At 38.4% G+C, this 26,906-nt stretch overlaps 1 protein-coding gene across 1 annotated transcript in view; it reads right to left on the bottom strand.

Annotated features, from left to right (window-relative positions):
* PTPRN (protein tyrosine phosphatase receptor type N) overlaps positions 1-26,906 on the bottom strand; it is a 339,294-nt gene that overhangs the window by 77,474 nt on the left and 234,914 nt on the right. The gene's annotated exons all lie outside the window — the stretch shown is intronic.

The following is a 26,906-nucleotide window of genomic DNA, read 5'->3' as shown; positions in this document are numbered from 1 at the left end:
ATAGCGGGGGCGGCAGATTAGAGGTTAATAAGTGTAAGATTAGGGGTGTTTAGACTTGGGGCTCATGTTAGGGTGTTAGGTGTAGACTTAGAGAGTGTTTCCCCATAGGAAACAATGGGGCTGCGTTAGGAGCTGAACGCTGCTTTTTTGCAGGTGTTAGGTTTTTTGCAGCCAGCTCAGCCCCGTTGTTTCCTATGGGGATATCGTGCACGAGCATGTTTTTCCAGCTTACCGCTACCGTAAGCAACGCTGGTATTGAGGGTTGAAGTGGAGCTAAATTATGCTCAACGTTCCATTTTCTGAGGCTAACGCAGCCATTCAGACAACTCGTAATACCAGCGTTGTCTTAAGGGTGCGCTGGAAAAAAAAGGCTTGTTAGCACCGCGGGTCTTTACCGACAAAACTCTAAATCTAGGTGTTAGAAAGTACAAATAAAAATGAAAAATTTCTAACTTTATCTCTTCCACCTTCCACTGTGAGTGTAATTTCTTCTGCTGGCTGTGTTTACATACGGCTACATTATGAGTCTTGCGTTAGGTTTAAAAAGCAGCATTGAGAGGTCCCAACGCTGCTTTTTAACGCCCGCTGGTATTACAAGCCTTGCAGGTACAGGTGTACCGCTCACTTTTTTGGCGCAACTCTAAAATACCGCAAATCCATTTACGTCAATTGCGTATCCTATATTTTCAATGGGATTTTCCTAACGCCGGTATTACGAGTCTTCCTAAAAGTGAGCGGCACAGCCTCTCCTGTCAAGACTGATACCGCATTTAAAAGTCAGTAGTTAACAGTTTTATGGGCTAACGCCGTAACATAAAACTCTTAACTAAAGTGCTAAAAAGTACACTAACACCCATAAACTACCTATTAACCCCTTCATCGTGGCCCCCCAACTCGCAAACACTATAATACATTTTTTAACCCCTAATCTGCCGAACCGGAGATCGCCGCCACTATAATAAATATATTAACCCCTAAACCACCGTACTCCCGCATCGCAAACACTAGTTAAATTTTATTAACCCATAATCTGCCGTCCCTAACATCGCCGCCACCTACCTACATTTATTAACCCCTAATCTGCCACCCCCAACGTCGCTGCCACTATATTAAATAAAGAAAGGATGGAAACAAAAAGCGCAAGCTCGATTCAAGTGGGTTTTATTACAATCTCAGTAAAACAAAGCACAAGGTAAGTAATACACTTACCAAATACACTGAATTAAAAGGCACATAGAATTTAAGCAGGCGAAACAGGAACAGCAGTGTACACCGGTAAAAATCACCACATCCCACTCAACAGTACAGCCCCTCCCCCCGATTTGACTCTCTCAGTGAGCCTCGCTCCACTGTTAGTTGCAGATAAGATTCTACCCCTGTGCTGTGGGACAAGGCCAGAAGGTGTATCTTGGGATCCGGAATCTACCTGGTGGGATGTGGTGATTTTTACCGGTGTACACTGCTGTTCCTGTTTCGCCTGCTTAAATTCTATGTGCCTTTTAATTCAGTGTATTTGGTAAGTGTATTACTTACCTTGTGCTTTGTTTTACTGAGATTGTAATAAAACCCACTTGAATCGAGGTTGTGCTTTTTGTTTCCATCCTTTCTTTATGTATACGTTGGCTGAGGGGAGAAGAACCCAGTTTCAGAAGAGCCGCATCTCGGATTCCGTAGTTGACACGAAGTGACGTCATCACCCGACTCCCTTGTGTGGCATCAAGGAACATGGAGCTTAACAGCGTGCACGGACCCACCGCATCTACCACCACGCTTGCTTGAGCCGGGTAAAATTCACAGCCCTTTGTTGCCACTCTGTATGGCTGGACTATTCGGTTAGAGACTTTGCTGTGTGTGATACGTCTCCGTTATTTGAATGCACATTTCTACATGGAGGCTATCACAACTGCTGTCAATATTTGTTATTTTTAGAAGTCCCTTGTCTCACCTGCCTTTATTCTAACTTCCTGTGTTTTAAGATCCTTCACAAGGGTTTTTCCATTGCTGTTACTTTGTCATATTTTTGAAAGTTTTGCCTTGCTGTTTGTACTATATTAAATGTATTAACCCCTAAATCTAACTCTAACCCTAACCCCCCCTAACTTAAATATAATTTTAAAAAATCTAAATAAAATTACTATAATTAACTAAATTAATCCTATTTAAAACTAAATACTTACCTATAAAATAAACCCTAAGCTAGCTACAATATAACTAATAGTTACATTGTTGCTAGTTTAGAGTTTATTTTTATTTTTCAGGCAACTTTGTATTTATTTTAACTAGGTACAATAGTTATTAAATAGTTATTAACTATTTAATAGCTACCTAGTTAAAATAAAGTCAAATTTACCTGTAAAATAAATCCTAACCTAAGTTACAATTACACCTAACACTACACTACAATTAAATTAATTCACTAATCTAACTACAATTAAATACAATTAAATACAATTATCTAAAGTACGAAAAAAAACCCCACTAAATTACAGAAAATAATAAAATAATTACAAGTTTTTTAAACTAATTACACCTAATCTAATCCCCCTAATAAAATAAAAAAGCCCCCCAAAATAATAAAAATCCCTACCCTATACTAAATTACAAATAGCCCTTAAAAGGGCTTTTTGCGGGGCATTGCCCCAAAGTAATCAGCTCTTTTACCTGTAAAAAAAAATACAATACCCCCCTAACATTAAAACCCACCACCCGCACACCCAACCCTACTCTAAAACCCACCCAATCCCCCCTTAATAAAACCTAACACTAACCCCTTGAAGATCACCCTACCTTGAGACGTCTTCACGCAACCGGGCAGAAATGGTCCTCCAGACGGGCAGAAGTCTTCATCCAAGCCGGGAAGAAGAGTTCCTCCAGACAGGCTGAAGTCTTCATCCAGACGGCTTCTTCTATCTTCATCCATCCGGAGCGGGTCCATCTTCAAGACATCTGACGTGGAGCATCCTCTTCTGTCTGCATCCGACGACTAAATGACGGTACCTTTAAGTGACGTCATCCAAGATGGCGTCCCTTCAATTCCGATTGGCTGATAGAATTATATCAGCCAATCGGAATTAAGGTAGAAAAAATCCTATTGGCTGATCCAATCAGCCAATAGGATTGAGCTCGCATTCTATTGGCTGATCGGAACAGCCAATAGAATGCAAGCTCAATCCTATTGGCTGATTAGACCCGCTCCGGATGGATGAAGATAGAAGATGCCGTCTGGATGAAGACTTCTGCCTGTCTGGAGGACCTCTTCTTCCCGGCTTGGATGAAAACTTCTGCCCGTCTGGAGGACCACTTCTGCCCGGTTGGGTGAAGACGTCTCAAGGTAGGGTGATCTTCAAGGGGTTAGTGTTAGATTTTATTAAGGGGGGATTGGGTGGGTTTTAGAGTAGGGTTGGGTGTGTGGGTTTTAATGTTGGGGGAGCTGATTACTTTGGGGCAATGCCCCGCAAAAAGCCCTTTTAAGGGCTATTTGTAATTTAGTATAGGGTAGGGATTTTTATTATTTTGGGGGGCTTTTTTATTTTATTAGGGGGATTAGATTAGGTGTAATTAGTTTAAAAAACTTGTAATTATTTTATTATTTTATGTAATTTAGTGTGTTTTTTTGTACTTTAGTTTATTTTATTTAATTGTAATTAATTTAATTTAATGTAGGGAATTAATTTAATTATAGTGTAGTGTTAGGTGTAATTGTAACTTAGGTTAGGTTTTATTTTACAGGTACTTTTACTTCTACCTAGTTAAAATAAATACAAACTTGCCTGTAAAATAAAAATAAAACCTAAGATAGATACAATGTAACTATTAGTTATATTGTAGCTAGTTTAGGGTTTATTTTATAGGTAAGTATTTAGTTTTAAATAGGAATAATTTAGTTAATTGTAGTTATTTTATTTAAATTATATTTAAATTAGGGGGGGTTAGGGTCAGACTTAGATTTAGGGGCCAATAACTTTAATATAGTTGCGGCGACATTGGGGGAGGCAGATTAGGGGTTAATAAGTATAATGTAGGTTTCAGCGATAGCGGGGGCGGCAGATTAGGGGTTAATAAGTGTAAGATTAGGGGTGTTTAGACTCGGGGTTCATGTTAGGGTGTTAGGTGTAAACGTAAATTTTCTTTCCCCATAGGAATCAATGGGGCTGCGTTAGGAGCTGAACGCTGCTTTTTTTGCAGGTGTTTTTTTTTCAGCCGGCTCTGCCCCATTGATTCCTATGGGGAAATTGTGCACAAGCATGTTTAGCCAGCTCGCCGCTACCGTAAGTAGCGCTGGTATTGAGGTGAGATGTGGAGCTAATTTTTGCTCTTCGCTCACTTTTCTGCGGCTAATGCCGGGTTTAAAAAAAACGTAATACCAGCATTGTCTGTAGATGAGCAGTGAGGGAAAACTGCTCGTTAGCAACGCACAGCCTTACTGACAAAACTCGTAATCTAGCCAATATTTTCTCAATAGCCTATACATAGGTATATAAACTTTCTGTATAGATTGGGATACTACAGGCTAAGGGCCAGATTACGGGCGAGATTATATATATGTCGCAGGCTTTGGCGCAAGCGCTGAAACCTGCTCCGCCCGTAATTTCCCCTTGCACATCGGGCTATAACATATAGGGCACCGGCAGTTCATAAAGTGCCGTAAGTCGGATAAACTAGCGATGTGCAAAAATGAGCGTAAATACACATTTCTGGAGTCGCTAGTGACTTACGGCACTTTAGAAACTGCCGGTGCCTAAGAAAAATTAAATTTTTTTATTATATCTCCCGTAACAGTCTAAACCGCCTCCCAAAAATAAGCCTGACACGTAAAACCCCTATATCCGCCATCAAACCCTCATCGGAACTAATACAAGTATTAACCCCTAAACCGACAACCCCCCCACAACGCAATATGCCTAATTAAACTATTAATCCCTATATCCGCCATCAAACCCACACCACAATAAACCTATTAAAGTATTAACCCCTAAACCACCAAAGCCCACAATGCAAATAAATAATTAAATTACTAAGTCCCCTAACCTAACACCCCCTAAATGAACCCAAATTACCTAAATTAAAAAATACTAAAGTTACTAACTATTGAAATAAAAAACCTAACATTACTTTAAAAACAAAACAAAAAAAACTATAATTAAAGGGACAGTGTAGTCAAAATTAAAATTCTGGTGTAGACTGTCCCTTTAAGCTACAATTACAGAAAATAAAACAATCTAAGATTACAGAAAATAAAAAACAAAATTATCAAATTTTAAAAAATTATAGCTAATCCCTATGAAAATAAAAAAGCCCCCCAAAATAAAAAGACCCCCTAATCTAAGAATAAACTACCAATAGCCCTTAAAAGGGCTTTTTGCAGGGCATTGCCCCAAGATAAACAGCTCTTTTGCAGAATAAAAAAGTCTAAGTGCCCCGCAACAGTAAAACCCCCACCCGCCAAACCCCCCAAAATAAAAGAACCTAGCACTAAAAAACCTAAACTACCCATTGCCCTGAAAAGGGCATTTGTTTGGGCATTGCCCTTAAAAGGGCATTTAGCTCTTTTACGAAGTGCACACCCTAATCTAAATAAAAAAAAAATAATTAAAAAAACCTAAGTCTAACCCCCAGGTTGGTACTCACCGTTCCTGAAGTCCGGCGGAGAAGGTCCTGTCCCATGCGGTGAAGTCTTCTTCCAAGTGGTGACCTCTTCTTTCTTCTTCCAGGATCAATCAGGCACGGAGTGGAGGGTGGAGCTGAAGACCGATGACCTCAAGATCGGCGACCCTGGAACTGAAGACCGGCGACCCTGGAACTGAAGACCTGTGACCCTGGAACTGAAGACCGGCGACCGCGGAGCTATGGAGCGTGGAGGATCCTCTTTGTACGCTCGCCGCCGTACACTGAATAGTGAATTCAAGGTACGCGATTAAAAATGGCGCTCCTTGAATTCCATCGGCTGATTTGATTCTTCAAATTCAAATCAGCCAACAGGATGAGAGCTACTCAAATCCTATTGGCTGATTTGAGAGCTACTGAAATTCTATTGGCTATTCAAATCAGCCAATAGTATTTCAGTAGATCTCATCCTATTGGCTGATTTGAACAGCCAATGGGATTTGAGTAGCTCTCATCCTATCGGCTGATTTGAATTTGAAGAATCAAATCAGCCAATAGGAATTCAAGGAACGCCTCGTGCACCTTGAATTCACTATTCAGTGTACGGCGGCGATCATACGAAGAGGATCCTCCACGCTCCATAGCTCCGTGGTCACCGGTCTTTAGTTCCAGGGTCGCCGGTCTTCAGTTCCAGAGTCGCTGGTCTTCAGCTCCACTGTCAACGGTCTTCAGCACCATCCTCCGCTCCGCGCCGGATTGTTCCTGGAAGAAGAAAGAAGAGGTCGCCGCTTGGAAGAAGACTTCACCGCATGGGACAAGACCTTCTCTGCCGGACTTCAGGAACGGTGAGTACCAACCTGGGGGTTAGACTTATTTTTTTTTATTTATTTTTTTATTTAGATTAGGGTGGGCACTTCGTAAAAGAGCTAAATGCCCTTTTAAGGACAATGCCCAAACAAATTACCTTTTTAGGGCAATGGATAGTTTAGGTTTTTTAGTGTTAGGCTATTTTTTTTTTTTTTTTTTTTTTACTGTTAGGGCGGACTTAGACTTTTTTATTCTGCAAAAAAGCTGTTTATCTTGGGGCAATGCCCTGCAAAAAGCCCTTTTAAGGGCTACTGGTAGTTTATTCTTAGATTAGGGGGTGTTTTTATTTTGGGGGGGCTTTTTTATTTTCATAGGGATTAGGTATAATTTTTAAAATTTGATAATTTTGTTTTTTATTTTCTGTAATCTTAGATTTTTTTATTTTCTGTAATCGTAGTTTAAAAGGACAGTCTACACCAGATTTTTAATTTTGACTAGACTGTCTCTTTAATTTATACTTAGTTTTTTTTTAATGTTAATTTTTTTTATTTTAATAGTTAGTAACTTTAGTATTTTGTAATTTAGGTAATTTGGGTTCATTTAGGGGGTGTTAGGTTACGGGGTGTTAGGTTAGGGGGCTTAGTAATTTAATTATTTATTTGCGTTGTGGGCTTTGGCGATTTAGGGGTTAATACTTTAATAGGTTTATTGCGTTGTAGGCTTTTGCGGTTTAGGAGTTAATACTTTAATAGGTAGTTTGCATTGTGGGCTTTGGCGGTTTAGGAGTTAATACTTTAATAGGTAGTTTGCGTTGTGGGTTAATGGCCGATTAGGGGTTAATAGTTTTATTAGGTAGTTTGCAATGTTGGGGTTGGCGGATTTAGGGGTTAATACTTTATTTTTAGTTGCGGTGTGGGTTTGATGGCGGATATAGGGGTTAATACACTTTATTAGTTAGTAATAACTAATTTTTGCAGGCAGTTTCGGGAGTTACGGTGCTCACATACTCAGCGCAAGGCTTGCTGTGGCTGACTTTGTGTGGCGAGGTGAAAATGGATTTGTGACGCGGTCCCATGTTAGCTTATAAGAGTAAAAATTGCGGGCGACAGGTGAAATATACGTGCCACATTTATATGCGGCGCTATATATTGGATACCAAAACCGCGTAAAAACCGGCGTTGCCGGCTTTTGCTGGCAACGCCGCACATGTAATGGGGCCCTACAAGTGGAGTGCTAATTTATCGCACGTCCCATAATGGGCAAATTAGCCCATTTACTGGTGCGCAATAAATAACCAGCCATTACGAGTTTACGGTAGCAAATAGCGCTCAAAAAATTAACCAGAGGTCAGACCTCTGGTTAATTTTTTAAAAGTGCCCCAATTGGCCCCAAATTAAAGTATAGTTTAGCTTTATATTAAAAAACAAATGTATCTTTTTTTTAAATTAAAAAAAAACTGCACTTTGCAGTTTTTGGGGGCTAAAGTTGGCGGCTGTGGGGTGTTTGGAAAAAAACAAACAAAAAAACGGCACTAAAAAGTGCCTTTACATTGTGGTCTATGGGAACTGTGTGTTCCTATAAATATTTATGCATCTGCTTATATACAAATATATTTAAAACTGCTGCCCATTGCTGCTCAACTTACCCACTTCTCTGCGCTTGGGTCTCATGGCATGAGAATGAGGCTCCTATTGGAGCCTATGGAAGCACGTTCACATTGCGGGGGACTTTAAATACCAGCGCACATTTGTGTGTGCTAGTATTACGAGTGGAGCGCAAATATAGCGCTTGTGTTAGCGCAATTTTGCACCCCACTCGTAATCTAGACCTAAATCAGCTAAGAGCTAATTGTAAACAATGTAATACTCTCCAGCCGGTAAAATGGATCACTGGGAACAAATTAAAGGAGAGAAAGTTTTTGGGTAAACTGTCCCTTTAATATGTCCGCTCTTTTAGTTTTCAGTGTGATACATTTTATAACAATTAGGCAAAACCAACCCCAGGCAGCGATAACAATTGTCAGTGCAATTTACAAGAACATGTTTTGCATCAAGATAAATCAACTGGTGGTTTTCAGAGGTGGGAGTTGAGATGCGAATGATAGCTATTTAAATAGAGGCTTTATGTGATGGGGGTGTACGGAAGCTTGAAATACTTGTTTGGCAGCTTGTATTAAGCACAGAATGGGGTCCAATTATCAGCAAAAATGGGACCAAATACAAGAAAGACTTAACAAAGGAAAATTGTGCCTTAGCTTCCAGCCAAAATTTGCCACTTGGAAAAATAAAAAGGAAAAGGGAAAATTTTATTGACAAAATCTACATGTTAAAAATAAATCATTTTTATAAACTGTTACCTCTGTCATCTATTAATAAAAAAACATAAGAGCTAGATTTGCCTGGTATCCACCTACAATGTGACATTAAATGACTACTAAATACAGTAGAATTCTATGATTAACAAGTGCATAATAAAAGGACAATGCAATAGCACTTACTATTCATTTTAAATAAGCAGTAGATTTTTTTTCTGACAAATGTATTTTTCCCCTCATTTGCCGGCCCCCTGTACACATGTGACAGCCATCGGCTAATCACATAAACCTTATGAACTTGTGCACATGCTTAGTAGGTGCTTGTGCCTTAAAAAGTGTGTATATGAATGTGCAGAATTTGATAATAGAAGTAAATTGGAAAGTCTCTCCGTCTGAATCATGAAAGTTTAATTTTGACTTTAGTGTCTCTTTAACCCCTTAACGACCTTGGCCTCTCTCTGCCGCGATCTCGCTAAAAGTAGCGAGATTGCGCTATTTCTGCATGCCCCATGAGTGTGGCAGTGCAGTAATAGACGGGCAGAGTTACCGGTTGACAGGTAGATAGATATTGCGCATGTGTTAGGTGTTGGTTTATAATTTCAGGCAGTTATGGGAGTCACGGTGCTAACATTGTCAGCACAAGTCTGGCTGCGCCTGCCTATGTGTTGCGAGGTGAAAATGGAGTAAAATGTCTCAATTTTCGCCGCGTAAGTCCTTGCGCTGAATGTGTGATACCAATTTGCAATGAGGTTCAATGTTAGCTTATGGGTGTAAAAATTGCGGGCGACAGGTGAAATATATACTCCGAATTTATATGCGGTGCCGTATATGTGATACCAAAGCCGTGTAAAAACCGGCGTCGCATATGTAATCTTGCCCCTGGTGTCTGATTGGGAGTGGCTGTGGACTGCTACTGCTTGTGTGCAAAGAGAGAGTTAAGCAACAGAGTTGATCTTCAGAGAGAGTTGAACAGTAGAGAACTTCAGAGAGAGCAGTTGCACATCAGATAGAGAGTTGAAAAGCAGAGACAGGAATGAACAGCTGAAAACAAAGTCATTTGTCATTTGTACTGGCTGCAGGATTTCATTTTGAAAGTGCGCCCCTGCTCCCTGCTAACTTTAATCTCCCCAGAAAAGTTTTCCTTTTCAACAAGCTTCATTATACCCTATGGGAGGCATCTTGCAAATCGCAGCCCTGTTTTTTAGAGAATTCCCTGAGGGCAACTCCTGCAAGTGCTGGCGTGGTTTTTTACAATTCTTTCGGCAAAGTTCTGATCAATGGACTTATAAGGTTTTTTACTGGTCTTTATTGAAGCAAATGATTATGTGGCTAAAGTACAATATGTGAAGGCTAATTCATTTAATATGTATACAAGGGGCTGAAAATTTTTCCCTAAGATCTAGTGGTCCCATGAAATTTCTTAGTTGCCCACCCTCCAAATGTTCACTGTGTCATATGTAAACATGTAATAAGCAGTTATATACTTTTAATACACATTTGTATTAAGAATAAAACACATTGTATATCGTTATAAACTTATTACTAATGTAAACTTATTCTCTTACCTAGACAGAGCCATTTCTTCTTTAGATGCCATTAAGCTGAGGCAGGAATGGACAGGCACACATACAGTCAGGGACAGACAGACACAACAACCACAGACTCCAAACACACACACACTCCACACACACTCTACACACACTCCACACACACATACACACACACACACATACATACACACACACACACACATACACACACACACTCCACACACACACACATACACACACTCAACACACACACACACATACACACACTCCACACACACACACACATATAAACACACACATACATACACATATACACACACACACACACATACTCCACACACACTCTACACACACAGAGATTCTTAAACACACCTTTAACACTTCCTCTGTGTCTAACTGCTACCATCCAGACGCAGAGGCTAAAGCCCACCCAGAACTACCTCCTGACATGCTACCTGCGATTCCAGCAGCGGTGTCTCCAGGTCAGAGCAGCTGCTACTTTTATATATACATATATATATATATATATATATATATATATATACACACACACACACACGGTATATACAGTATATATACATTTTGTTTTAATGAAACCAGGAAATTATTGTGGTTATATGCACATGAATGAAGCTTGTTCACACACTCTAGCACTGAAAATGTATTTGAAAAGACAAGAATTACTGTTTAAAGTCAGAAAAAAAATATTTTCAAGAGATCAAGGATGCTGAAACAGGAATTTGGCTTGAAAAATGTTTTTGTTTTTTTTATGGATTTGAATGCCGTTGTCCAATTATCTCTGCACAAGATATATGGGGTGTTCTATACCAAAAATACATCTGACAATGATAAATGGGTTATTGTGGGGTTTGTAATGGATTGGAATGACTTCAACCTCAAATTTGATGACCACAAGTAAAGTCATAAGACCCTTTTCATGAGAATTCTAATCAAATTGTTTATAGGACTAAAAGGTATCCAATGTAAGCCACAAGGGCAAGAACCACATATACATAGGATCTCAAAGAAGGTACTCGAGCATTACAAGTACTTCAGTAGGGGAATTATTCTTAAATATATACATCAAACAAAGTAAATATTGTATAAAATACTAACACCCAGATTACAAGTTTTGCGTTCGCGTTTTAACGCTGAAAAATTTGTAATTTCAGCATTAAAACAGCAACGCAGCGATTACAAGTCTTGTCGGTATAGCTGTACCGCAAGCATCGTCAGTCCCGCACTCAAAAAAATTATGTTTTTTCATGGGATTCCCATAGCGCTGCCATTACAAGTTTTGCGGTGAGGCTAAAAAACCTGCGTTCTAGCCTTTACCGACAAAATCCGTACCGCCATCTGAGAACAGTAGTTATAATTTTTGCGCAACAAAACTGTTACATAAATCTCATAACTAAACTGTTACAAAGTACACTAACACCCATAAACTACCTATTAACCCCTAAACCGAGGCCCATCCACATTGCAAATACTACATTAAAGTTGTTAACCACTAATATGCCGCTCCCGACATCGCCGTCACTAATAAAATTTATTAACCCTTATTCCGCCGCTCCCCGACTTCGTTGCCACTATACTACAGTAATTAACCCCTATTCCCTCGCACCCCAACATTGCCCACACTATAATAAATATATTAACCCCTATTCCAATGCTCCCCGACATTGCCGCCACTAAATAAAGTTATTAACCCCTAAACCTCTGGCCTCCCACATCACTACCACTAAATAAACCTATTAACCCCTAAACCGCCAGCCCCCCACATAGCCAAAAACTAAATTAAACTAATAACCCCTAAACCTAAGTTTAAACTATAATATATATATATATATAATTAAACTAACATTACTATTAGACTAAAATTAAAATAACTATCAATTAAATAAATTACTCATTAAAAAAAACTAACACTACTAAAAAAAAAAAAAATCTACAGTTACAAAAAATTAAAAATACTAAATTACAAAAAAGAAAAAAAATACTAAATTACAAAAAATAACAAACAAAATTATTAAAAAAAAAAACCCAATTACACCTAACCTAATAGCCCTATCAAAATAAAAAAGCCCCCCCCCCAAAAAAAACCAAAACCCTAGCCTACAATAAACTACCAATAGCCCTTAAAATGGCCTTTTGTAGGGCATTGCCCTAAAGAAATCATCTCTTTTCCCTGTAAAAAAATACAAAGACCCCCCACAGTAAAACCCACCACCTAACCAACCCCCCAAAATAAAAACCTAGCTCTAACAAAAACCTAATCTACCCATTGTCCTGAAAAGGGCATTCAGCTCTTTTTCTTGCCCTTAAAAGGGTGATCAGCTCTTTAAAGACATGCCCAAACCCTAATCTAAAATAAAAAACCTACCAAAAAAACCCTTAAAAAAACCTTACACTTAGGTACTCACAATTGCTGAAGTCCGGCTTGAACGATCTTCATCCCAGCGGCTCCATCTTCATCCAGGCAGCTCCATCTTCATCCATCGAGGGACCAGCATCTTTTTCATCCCTGCCGAGGCGGCGTTCCAGGGGAAGGTCCAGACGAAGGTCCAAGGCGGAGGTCCAGGACGGAGGTCCATCGATCCGACGTGAAGAACCTCTACATGCTATCGTCCGCCGCACACTGAGGATTCAAATGCAAGGTTCTCCTTTTATACTGGGGGTACCATTGCATTCCTATTGGCTGAAAAATTTAAATCAGCCAATAGAAATTAGAGCTGCTAAAATCCTATTGGCTGTCCAAATCAGCCAATAGGATTTAAGCAGCTCTCATTCCTATTGGCTGATTCGAATTAGAATAGGAATAAATTTTATTGTTTTGGATAATTTCGTTTGTTATTTTTTGTAATGGTAGTTTTTTTATTTTTTGTAAGTTTAGTGTTTTGTATTTTTTGTAATGTTAGTTGCTTTTTTGTAATGTTAGCTTTTATTGTAAGGCAGCTTAGGTTTTACTTTTATTTCACAGGTAAGTTTGTATTTATTTTAACTAGGTAGTTAGTAAATAGTAAATAACTATATACTAACTAGTCTACCTAGTTAAAATAAATACAAACACCTGTTAAATACAAATAAAACCTAAGCTAGCTACAATACAACTATTAGTTATATTGTAGCTAGCTTAAGTTTTATTTTTATTTCACAGGTAAGTTTGTTTTTAGTTTTAAATAGGTATTAATTAGTTAATAATTGTAACTTTAATTTAGGTCTATTTTAATTATGTTAAAGTTAGGGGGAGTTAGGTTTAAGGTTAGGGTTACGGTTAGGTTTAGGGTTACAGTTAGGGTTAGGTTTAGGGGTTAATATAGTTTAATTTAGGTTGTTGTGATGTGGGGGGCTGGCGGTTTAGGGGTTAATAGGTTTATTTAGTGGTAGTGCTGTGGGAGGCCAGAGGTTAATAACTTTATTTAGTGGCAGCGATGTCGGGGAGGGGCGGAATAGGGGTTAATATCTTTATTATAGTGTGGGCGATGTTGGGGTGCGGGGGAATAGGGGTTAATAGCTTTATTATAGTGGTGGTGATATCGGGAGCGGCAAATTAGGGGTTAATAGATTTATTTAGGTGGTAGAGATATCGGGAGCGGCAGATTAGGGGTTAATAACATTATGTAGGTGTTGGTGACAGGGTCGCCATCAGGGGGTGAATAGGGTGACACCTGTCAGGGGCCCAGTGGGCTAGGGAGGCCCCATGAGGCAAGCACAACTATTATTAAAAATATATGTATATTTATTTTTACATTTTTGCAGCCACCAGAGGGCTCTACAGCAGAGTGCCATTGAGCGTGGGAAATGTCCTTACAGGGAGTAAAACATTAGCATCAGGGATAGGCAAGGTGTCCGTAAACGGACACTGGTGTCTGTGACTAGCCCTTGTAGTGTCCGCCACAACCTTAAATAATAGGAATAAAAAAATGTAGTGTGAATTAAGTTAGTTGCTTGTCAAGAGACTGCTAGCGATATTGGGTGATAAGTTTTGGAATAAATAAAGCCTGAGTGAAATACTGGATGTGTTTCTGCATCTGTATAATAACACCCAGCTCTATACAAAGACACAGTAGTGACACTGGCACATGCGTATAGCCAGACAAGGGCTGGTTATAGGGTCAGTGGTATCTGCATCAGTATAATAACACCCAGCACTATATAATGACACAGTAGTGACACTGGCTCATGGGTAAAGCCAGAGGAGAGCTGGTTATAGGGTCAGTGGTATCTGCATCAGTATAATAACACCCAGCACTATACAAAGACACAGTAGTGGCACTGGCACAAGGGTATAGCCAGAGGAGGGCTGGTAATAGAATCAGTGGTATCTGCATCAGTATAATAACACCAAGCACTATAAAATAATGTTTTTAATTTCAAATGTACCTTGGTGTCCTTCACTAAGGTCTGTACTTTGGAAAATGTCTGCCACAGCCTTTGTCTGTGCCTAACCCTGATTAGCATTTGAGAGGATTTCTGAGTGTGCACTAAACCACTAGGCACAGTGTGAGACAGACTTGGCACTTCAGTTTGTACAGTGTGTGCCTGAGTCAGACGGCAGATCACTTTCATTTGCAGAGGAGGTAGGACTTACTTAGTAAATGTTTTTTATTTCTTTGTGCTATATCGGATTGTAACTTCAGTGTGGTAGTTGTATGTTGGGGCCAGGGATCCATAAAAACACATTTTAGCAATATGCAGCAGTGTTTTTATGATTATTTGACAATGCTGTAGAAATTATATATTTAAATCCATGCAGAAATGTTTCCTCCTCAATACATAAATGGTAGGTGCCCTTTTGGCAGATATGATTTTTTAAATTTATATATATATATATATATATATATATATATATATATATATATATATATATATATATATATATATTTTAAATTACATTCCAGTTTACTGCCCCTTTATGCGAGGACTTTCCAGATGCCAGGAGGCATTTTATCTAAGTTTTTTACATCTGCATAAAATGTTATACTCTCAGGCTGATTGCTCAGTGTTTGAAATTAGACAGGTTAACTTAACACTGTTCATACTGCTGATTTAATTTTTAAATACATACAAACAAGCCTAAATTCTGCATTTAACCAGATCTTGTGGTATGAGACTGAGTACCACAGCTTATGGTTCCACCAAGACCATATAGAGTACAGCACTTTTAAAATCCATAAGTACAGCTGACAGATTTGAAGTGGTGCTCTTGGTTGGGGAAATTTTGGGGTGATCCCCAAACATATGTCAACCTTTCAAAAGTACTTTTCTTCATCTATCCATTCTGACAGATCAATAATGTACAATTTTGAATTCACAGAAGTATTTTTGTTTGCTCATTTACAAATATGATTCTTTAAAAAGTGATCTCTTCATTTCTGCTATTTTTTTTATCATGCATGTCACACACTGTTGATTTAGGGGATGGCAATGTGCAGAAATTTTACCTCCTGTGAGTGTTTCTATGAGTGTCTGTGTTTATGTCTTTGTGCTTTTGTTGGTGTCTCTATGAGTGTGTATGTATTTCTTTTCTGTGGGTCTCTCTGTGAGGGTTTATGTGTCTGTCTTTGTGCATTTCCTATGGATGTCTCTGTGAGGGTGTGTGTATGTGTATGTATGTCTTTGTGTGTTTTCTGTGAGTGTCTCTCTGTGTGTGTGTATGTGTATTTGTGTGTTTTCTGTGGGTGTCTGTGAGTGTATATGTCTTTGTGTGTTTTCTGAGGCTGTCTCTGTCGGTGTTTCCTTGGGTGTATGTGCAAGTTTGTGTTTAAGTTTGTGTGTGTCCGTTATCTGTTCCTTTTTAGGACATTTTGACCTTACTACTGAGTTCTGTGTTTGTGTGTTTCTACAACATTTCCAAGTTTGACTACACTTAAGAATAAAGTGCATATACGTTTTAGTCACGTGGTCGAAAATTGCACATGTCAAGGGGGGGGGCTGATCATTGATTAAGTAAGGGCCCCAAAATTTCTAGTGGTGGCCCTGTTTGGCGATGTTGGGGGCAGCGGATTAGGGGTGTTTAGACCTGGGGTTTATGTTAGGGTGTTAGGTTTAAACGTAAGTTTTTTCTCCATAGACATCAATGTGGCTGTGTTACAGAGCTTTTAATTCCGCAATCGCAGGTGTTAGGTTATTTTATAACACTCTCTCCCCATTGATGTCCATGGGGAAAGCATGCACGAGTATGTCAAAGCAGCGCTTGTATTTTGTGTGGTATGGAGCTCAATGCAACCATATCGCACGCACAAGCTGGCTTTTCAAAAACTTGTAACGGCAGCGCTATGGAGGCTTAAATAACTCAACTTTTGTTGCGTTCGTTTTGAAACCCTCTATAGTGCAAAACTTGTAATCTAGGTGATAGTTAATATATACTTCTGTTGAAATGGGATTTTGCAATGAATGCTCATATAATATGGCCCATATAATATACACACCTCACAGGAGGAGCTTGTGTAATACACACAGCGCAGATGTGCAGATTGTGTAATACAAACTCCTTAGAGCAGGAGCTTCTGAAATGTAAACAATTTATTTATTATTAGTTGTGTGTATACACACCTCGGGGGCAGCCTGTGTAATACACATATCTCAAAAAGTAAGGCTTGTATTCGCCCAGGGCTAGAAGTACGTGGTTTGTGTAATAAAATCACTACAAATAGGGGAAGTATTCAAAGTCTATGGTTTTTTTTCTAAGCTTCTGGTGCTGAAAATCCTCTGAAACATTTTTGTTTGGTGACAGATCTGGGGAACACAGAAAATGTTCAGTCATTTAAATTAATTAATTTAAGTAGACTAATTAGATCAATTCCATGTATATAATTACAATTGGAGGTTGTATAATAATCATAATTTTTTTTTTTTTTTTTTTAAATGTGCATCTATTTAAATTTGATTTTTTTTTTTCAAACTCATTAAACTCATAACTTCACATTAGCTGATTGGTTATCCCGTCTGAATATTCTACTCCATGTATACCCTGCTATTCAAACATCAGTCACATATAGGTTGCCATTTATAATATTACTTAACATCAGAGTTCTCTGATTTCCTGGTTGGTACATCATCCTCCATTTTATTGTCTGCCCTCCCAATCACTCTAGCTATGGTGAGCAATTTGGCATAAATGGGTATCTTGCAGATTCCTATGGCATAGAAAGCGTTTATAAGCCAATCTTCAAGAACAAACTAGCTCCTGTTACCCTTATAAACCTGCTTTTCTTGAGGAAGGGCCATGCTCCCCCCTCCCAAGACGTATACTATCATTATGATTAAAAAAGGGTAAAACGCCTAAGTATATGACACAGGGGTAACAGAAATGTGTATCTTTTAATGTATATCTCTGGCATTTAGTAGCAAAAGGGTTAAATGAAAAGCTCTCAGCCCACAAAAAAAGAAACTGATGGGAGCCAGAGTGCTCATCTGCCACTACCCTCCCTACACAGAGCTGGGGAAGACTGAAAGGGAATTGTTTTCTCAGAACTTACCTAATGCTAGCTGCATTCAGGCAGCAGGTCAGCTTGACGATCTCCAGGGGAGGGGGGACACAGTGACAATACCATGATGTCAGGCTCCACATCTTATTCATCAAACACACAATGCTCAGGCCCACAGCTTTGTGCTGGACACAGGAGAAAGGAGCGAGAGTAAGAGGGAAGAGATGGGGAGGAGAGCGAGGGGAATAAAGACAGCTAGAAAAGGAAATGTGCAAAAAGAAAAGAAAAATATGCTGTGTGAGGGAAGAAAAGAAAGGAAAAGCACAAGAAAATAAAAAAAAATGGTATGGAAAAAAGGGTGAGATGAAATACAAAAAAAAGAAAGACTAGTCTGTGGGTGTGTGATGGAAGAAATGCACAGAGAGTTGTGGAAAAAAGCAGAGTAACAAACTGATAGAGGGAAAGATGGAGAGAAAGAGGCAGAAAGGGAGTAGGTGGTGGAGACTGTTAAGATGAGGCAGCCGGAGAGAGAGATGGGAGCGGCAGGCAGGGTGTGGGTGGGATGGGGTCTCTGGTACCCTCTCACTGCCTCCGACAGCTCCCTGTATTATCAGCTGCTCCGTCACAATCACAGCACTTGTCACATCAAAAGAGGTTGCCATAGCAACAGCTCCATATTACCGAAGAGGAGAGGCGGGCTTCTTCATGAGCGCCCTCCCTGCCCCCACCCAAAGAACCGAACACCTCCCATGCTCACCCCCTCCCCACAGCTGGACGACATCTCCCCCACACCCGATCTGACAGCCCATCCCCCCACATATTAACCTGTAATCAATATGATAGGCGAGAGGCACCACAGGCTAACCTGGATTCAACATATACAGCATCCTCACACAATATTAACATGCATAATCTTCCCACAACTAGGATACACACAGCAACATGACACAAGGACTATTATACATACTAATAAAGAACATATACATTCAGCATCTGCACACACCAAGGACGTAAATGACATTATACAATTCCACAACAAAAATTCACAACCAAAGTATCCTGTCTTGTCACCTTAAGATATTAAACATATACTGAACCGCACATAGCATTCTACACAAGTCACACAGTTACACATCAGTGTGCAAATACATTCACTGGATTCTGCACTGATATACATAAGTACACAAAATTTGTATATATACAGTGCAAACTGCACTTACAACACAAAATAAACACACACAGCATTCTATACATTACATTCTACAATGACACATCTAGATACACAATCTAATAATTAGCATCCTAACATATCCAGAAAGACTAGATACACAATCTTTTACTGACACATTATTATATGCAGTCTCACACAAAACATTGTGCAATGACTCATCTAGATACACTGTTATGCACACTTGCATCCAGCTACCCAATCATACAATATTCTAACCTGACAAATTAACAACATAATCATAAATACAGGTTACTACACTGACCCATCAAGACCCTCATACATAACCATCCTGCACTGACATCAGATACAGAATCTAATACACACATCATCTTGCACTGACAAATAGAGATACACACGCTTCATACTGAATTGACTCTACCAGATACACAATCCTATGTACACACACATTACCATTGACTGACACATCCAGATGCATATTTTCACACACATCCCTTACAAAATATCTAAATACACAAGCACACGCACAGTTGTCTAAAATCCAGACATACCTTCACACACACACACACACATAGTTCTGTACTCACAGATCTAGGTACACTATCACACACAAAGCACTATGCACTGACACATATACAAAACCACACAAAGCAACCTTCATTGACTCACACCTCCAGCTACACAATCACACACAAAGCATCCTACTATTGTGCTAGGACACATTTATACACACATTCATGCCCAGACGCCTACATCACACACACAGTGTACAGTTCTAACACATCAAAAACACAGTCACAACGTAACATTCTCCACTAATATATTCAGACAAACAAGCATGCACAAAGCAAACACACACACATATACACTATCCTGACCTAACACATCTAAATATACCATTAAACCCACTGTCTTTAATATTGAAATATAACATACACATAGTAAACTGCACTGGCACATTACAATACACAATGACACACATAATACCCTGTTTTGACATATCCAACTACACAGTCTGATGCAGCATCCTCTGCTGATACAAGCAGATATACATTTTAACACTAACACCCTGTACTGAAACATACAGATATACAGTCAATTACATGTCATATCCCATACCTCCCAATATTTATATCTAGGTATTAGGGACTCAGGAGTTTGAGGAGGGCTGTCACCAGTTTGTGTGCGGGGCAATGTCAGTAGAGAGCATGGTAGCAGGTAGATAGTGGGCGGGATTGCAGGTGTGTCTACCTGTCTGGTGGTGAGCGTGACTGAATGGTTTATAGGCATGACTGGACTGTTCATAGGCATGTCTGAGTGGACTGTGGGTGTGGGGTGAAGGAAAATTCTTTAAACGGGACATACGGATGTCTCAAAGGGACATTGGGACAGAGCTCAGAATTAGGGTCTTTCCATCTCAAATAGGGACAGTTAGGAGGTCTATCCAGAAGTAAAATATTCACAAACACATCACCACATATAATTCAGCAGTGACATACTCAAACATAACATAAATACATTAAAATTAAACTATTACACACATAGGGCTAGATTAAAAGTGGCGGGCTAACGTTAGCGAGTGCATGATATAGAAATATTGACGTGTATTAACTTGCGCATGCATTACAAGTTGAAAGTAAGTGCAAACATACCAATTTGCGCTCGTCGGGATAACGTGACTAAAGTATTTGCAGAAACAGTTAAGGCTAAATAAAAAGTTACACCAAACACAACACAAATAGAGTAAAATTAAGAGTTAGACACATATATACACTAATAAAAAAAAAAATCATATAAATATAAAAAATAGTTATAAGGGTTAAAAGGTATATGGTATTTGACAAGGTATTTGAATGAATAGGGCTATATTGTATATATACATACATATACATGTCTAAATATGGGTATGTACACTGTCAGAAAAAGGGTACAGTTGCGTTCCTTTTGTGAACACTTAGGGTACAACTGCTGTGGTTGTACCCTCAATGGATCATAATTACATTTTAAGGAACTAATATGTACCATTTAGCGGTAAATAAGGTACATACATGTTTCCAACTGTCAAAGGGTCCATGTCTGTACCATTTAATCCCCAAAAAAGGTACAATCACTTGTGTGACTAAAAGTTTGAGGGGGATGGGTGGTTCAAGGCTGCCAAACCCTGCAAGTCCATATCACTTGTGCACCTCAACTATTCAATGAACGCATAACTGTCAGTCACCAAAAATGAATTCAACATACATGTTGTACAGCAAAATAATGCATCTTCAATGGTAATACTTAACCTATATCTTCAATAACACTGTGTTGCTGGTTCTAAATAGAACGCAAACACTTAACATGTTAATGTTTATATTTAGAGTATCAAGATGATAACTCGTAAATATAAAGCAAACATACGGCTAGATTACGAGTCTTGGGTTAGGGTTAAAAGGCAGCGTAGAGATGTCCCAACGCTGCTTTTTAATGCCCGCTGGTATTACGAGCCTTGGAGGTACAGGTGTAGCGCTCACTTTTTTTCCGCGACTCAAACATACCGCAAATCCACTTACGTCAATTGCGTATCCCATATATTCAATGGGACTTGCATAACGCCGGTATTACGAGCCTTGGAAAAAGTGAGCAGTACACCCTCTCCTGTCAAGACTCGTACCGCATTTAAAAGTCAGTAGTTAAGAGTTTTATGGGCTAACGCCGTAACATAAAACTCTTAACTAAAGTGCTAAAAAGTACACTAACACCCATAAACTACCTATTAACCCCTAAACCGAGGCCCCCCCACATCGCAAACACTTAAATAAAAATTTTAACCTACCGACCGGACATCGCCGCCACTTTAATAAATATATTAACCCCTAAACCGGCGCACACCTGCCTTGCAAACACTAGTTACATTTTATTAACCCCTAATCTGCTGTCCCTAACATCGCCGTAACCTACCTACATTTATTAACCCCTAATCTTCCACCCCCAACGTTGCCAATACTATATTAAATGTATTAACCCCTAAATCTAAGTCTAACCCTAACCCTAACACCCCACTAACTTAAATAAAATTTAAATAAATCTAAATAAAATTACTACAATTAAATAAATTATTCTTATTTAAAACTAAATACTTACCTGTAAAATAAACCCTAAGCTAGCTATAATATAACTAATAGTTACATTGTAGCTAGCTTATGGTTTATTTTTATTTTACAGGCAACTTTGTATTTATTTTAACTAGGTACAATAGTTATTAAATAGTTATTAACTATTTAATAGCTACCTAGCTAAAATAAAGAAAAATTTACCTGTAAAATAAAACCTAATCTAAGTTACAATTACACCTAACACTACACTATAATTAAGTTAATTCCCTACACTAATTACAATTAAATAAAATTCAATACAATTATCTAAATTACGAAAAAAACAAACACTAAATTACAGAAAATAATAAAATATTTACAATTTTTTAAAACTAATTACACCTAATCTAATCCCCCTAATAAAATAAAAAAGCCCCCCAAAATCAGCCGATCGGAATTAAGGTAGAAAAAATCCTATTGGCTGATGCAATCAGCCAATAGGATTGAGCTCGCATTCTATTGGCTGATTGGAACAGCCAATAGAATGCAAGCTCAATCCTATTGGCTGATTGGATCAGCCAATAGGATTTTTACTACTTTAATTCCGATTGGCTGATAGAATTCTATCAGCCAATCGGAATTGAAGGGACGCCATCTTGGATGACGTCACTGAAAGGTACCGTCATTTAGTCGTCGGATCAAGACAGAAGAGGATGCTCCGCGTCGGATGTCTTGAAGATGGACCTGCTCCGCTCCTGATGGATGAAGATAGAAGATGCCACCTGGATGAAGACTTCTGCCCGTCTGGAGGACCTCTTCTTCCCGGCTTCGATGAAGACTTCTGCCCGTCTGGAGGACCACTTCTGCCCGGTTGGGTGAAGACGTCTCAAGGTAGGGTGATCTTCAAGGGGTTAGTGTTAGGTTTTATTAAGGGGGGATTGGGTGGGTTTTAGAGTAGGGTTGGGTGGTGGGTTGTAATGTTGGAGGGGTATTGTATTTTTTTTTTTACAGGTAAAACAGCTCATTACTTTGGGGCAATGCCCCGCAAAAAGCCCTTTTAAGGGCTATTTGTAATTTAGTGTACGGTAGGGATTTTTATTATTTTGGGGGGCTTTTTTATTTTATTAGGGGGATTAGATTAGGTGTAATTAGTTTAAAAATTGTATTATTTTCTGTAATTTAGTGTTAGTTTTTTTCCGTAATTTAGATAATTGAATTTAATTGTATTTAATTGTAGTTAGTGTAGGGAATTAATTTAATTATAGTGTAGTGTTAGGTGTAATTGTAACTTAGGTTAGGTTTCATTTTACAGGTAAATTTGTCTTTATTTTAGCTAGGTAGTTATTAAATGTTGGGGGCAGCAGATTAGGGGTTAATAAGTATAATGAAGGTGGTGGCGGTGTCCGGAGCGGCAGATTAGGGGTTAATAATATAAAGCAGGTGGCGGCGATGTCGGGGGTGGCGGATTAGGTGGTGTAAGATTAGGGGTGTTTAGACTCGGGGTTCATGTTAGGGTGTTAGGTGTAGACATAAAAAGTATTTTCCCATAGGAATCAATGGGGCTGCGTTAGGAGCTGAACGCTGCTTTTTTGCAGGTGTTAAGGTTTTTTTTTAGCCGAATCTGCCCCATTGATTCCTATGGGGAAATCATGCACAAGCACGTTTTGCCAGCTCACCGCTACCGTAAGCAGCGCTGGTATTGAGGTGAGATGTGGAGCTAAATTTTGCTCTCCGCTCACTTTTCTGCAGCTAACGCCGGGTTTGTAAAAGCCCGTAATACCAGCGTTGTTTGTAGGTGAGCGGTGAGGGAAAACTGCTTGTTAGCCCCGCAAGCCTTACCGACAAAAACTCGTAATCTAGCCGATATTAACTTAAATTACAAAGAAAAAATGTTGTTTTAAATTCTATAAAATAAACAAGAGCTGTTTAAGAACCTGTTTTACATTTTTTTTTTACAGTTCCCCAGTCAAATACATGCCATAGCGCCATCTATTGGTTGAAAGTTCCTTGACATGTGTAACACAGCTCCATCTATTGGTAGAAGCTTCATCACCAAAATGTGTACTGGGGAAATAGACTCATTTGCATATATTTTGCAGAGAGTGACAATTCAATGTATGGTTGTGAGTTTATACCTCCCCTGAATTCCCCCTTCTTTTGTTTAGCATTATATTTTATTATTATGTTGTTTTCTATATGTTTTCTATATAAGTATGTTTTATGTGGCGTGTCATCCTAAGTTAAATGGGGTATTGTTAGGGCCTAGTACAGAGTGAAATAACACATTTTGAGTATCTCCTTTTGGAACTGGTTGTTTAGCCTGGATCTTTCAGGAATTACTGTAGCAGTCTTAGAACCTGCTATTAGGCTACAATATCCAAACTTATGAAACTGTACTGTGGCTATTATAATACTGTCTGAACAAGTATACATTAGGTGAATGCATAACTGAATGTTATAAAATAAATTTGATGGAACAGCATTTTAATACGCTGAGTTGAGTACAAATTTGCCATCATAAGGTACAGAAGGCTTGTCATTGGGGCAGTACCCTATAAAGGCCAAATTTGTACCATTTATAAGGGTACATTATGGTACAATAGTATTGAGGTCTAATCTAGTCACCAAAGGTACATATTTGCCTTTGAAAGGTACAATCTGCAAGGGTACCAATATGTACCTATGTTAAAGGGTACAGCGGGTGTACCTTTGAGGGTACTGCCCCAGTGACAAGCACTTGTACCCCTAAAGGTACAATTTTTGCACATTTTTTCTGACAGTGTATGTATATATACATGCGTATTTATGTTTTTATGTGTATATATGTACTGTATATACATACATATATACACATGTTAGAGCCCTTTCCACTTAAATACCTGAAAACAAGAAAAAAAGTTTAATTCTATTTTAACATTTAATAATGTTTTTTACTGTGTATGTACTGTAAATATTTACATTCCGATGTTCTTCACATAGAGAAAACTGTTATATGTATTTTGAAATAGATATTCTCATTTATATCTGTATATACCTATACACACACACACACACACACATATATATATATATATTATGGGGTAGATTTATGAAGAGGCGAGCGGACATGATTCGCTGTAGCAAATCATGTCCGCTCAACCTCATTAAATGCAGACAGCATATGCTGTCGGCATTTAACATTGCACAAGCATTTCTGGTAAAATGCTTGTGCAATGTTGCCCCCTGCTCACTCGCGAACAATCGGCCGCTAGCAAGGGCCGTCAATCATCCCGATCATCTTACGACTGCTGCTTCTTAACTTCCGTTTCAGGGGGACCTGAAATAATGGGGCTTCGATGCAGCATCTGCTGCTTAAAGGGACACTGAACCCAAATACTTTCTTTTGTGATTCAGATAGAGCATGAAATTTTAAGCAACTTTCTAATTTACTCCTATTATCAAATGTTCTTCATTCTCTTGGTATCTTTATTTGAAATGCAAGAATGTAAGTTTAGATGCCGGCCCATTTTTGGTGAACAACCTGGGTTGTTCTTGCTGATTGGTGGATAAATTCATGCACCAATAAAAAAGTGCTGTCCAGAGTTCTGAACTAATGAAAAAGCTTATATGCCTTCTTTTTTAAATAAAGATAGCAAGAGAACGAAGAATATATATATATATATATATATATATATATATACATATTAAATTTGGCTATTTGGCAGGGAAAGGCTATTATATATAGATATATGCCTAAATATGTGTATGTGTATATATATATAAATATATATATATATATATATATATATATATATATATATATATACAGTATATATACATGTGTAATTATGTGTTTATATGTGTAAATATGTATATACATATACATACATATATATACACATATATATTTATACACTTTTGAGCCATTTCCACTCAAATATATTTAAACATGAAAAATAATTTTTATATATTGTAAAGCATTTTACTGTTTCTTCACTAAGACATAAATGTTATTTTTATTTTCAAATATTTATTTCTCTATATATCTGTATTAATATCTATACCTGTATATATTCATATAGATATATAGGTATAGAGATATATTTAAAAAAAAATCATATATATATTTAAAATTAAAAAGGACATTTTCTTCTATGTGAAAGTTAAATATTCATAACTACTATCAGTTGCTCTAACACGATCGTGCTTTTTTGAAGTCTAGGGGAAAATAAGTTAATGCCGTTGTGATATTTGAAATAAGTAAAAATTACGGCGCTTTTACAGACCCGCTCTCTGCTCTCTGCTGAGCGGGTCTGTAATATTCAGTCAGCGCATCGGGCCAGCTGTATAGTCACAGCCCGGCCCGATCGCGCCATAAGACTAAGTGCAGCTCGCTCCTGTCACAGGAGCAGAGAGCGGGTCTGTAAAAGCGCCGTAATTTTTACTTATTTGAAGAGAAAAAAGCCGTTTAGAACTATAGCACTTAAATAATGTTATATAATTCTGCACTATGTGCAGAATTATATAACATTATTTTTAAGGTTTACTGTCCCTTTAATGTGCATCGGGTTTTGCTCTCATGCTAACTGTTTCCTTTAACTTGTAATACACCTGTGTTAAAAGTTTACTTTGAGCACAGTTAGCAAGCAAGAGAAAGAAAAAAATAGTGCACCACTTGTAATCTGGCCTATAATCAGGAACACTCAAATACCCAACTATTAACCCTGACTGATGCAGACATATATTGTTACACACACAAACAATCCAGAGTTGGCATACTTAGGTACACACAGCATCCTTCACACAGACAAATACACAATCACACAAAGCTATTAGCACTATTATTTACATGAGTCAAGCACATTGCAGCACACTATGCCAGTATATATTAATGCACAAGAACAAAGACAAACATCCACTGACACATCCTTACATACCACGCACTGCACTATGCAGTAA

This window comes from Bombina bombina, chromosome 1 (genome assembly GCF_027579735.1).
Source record: "Bombina bombina isolate aBomBom1 chromosome 1, aBomBom1.pri, whole genome shotgun sequence".
Lineage (NCBI taxonomy): Eukaryota > Metazoa > Chordata > Amphibia > Anura > Bombinatoridae > Bombina > Bombina bombina.
This window is presented reverse-complemented; position numbering and strand designations above follow the sequence as displayed.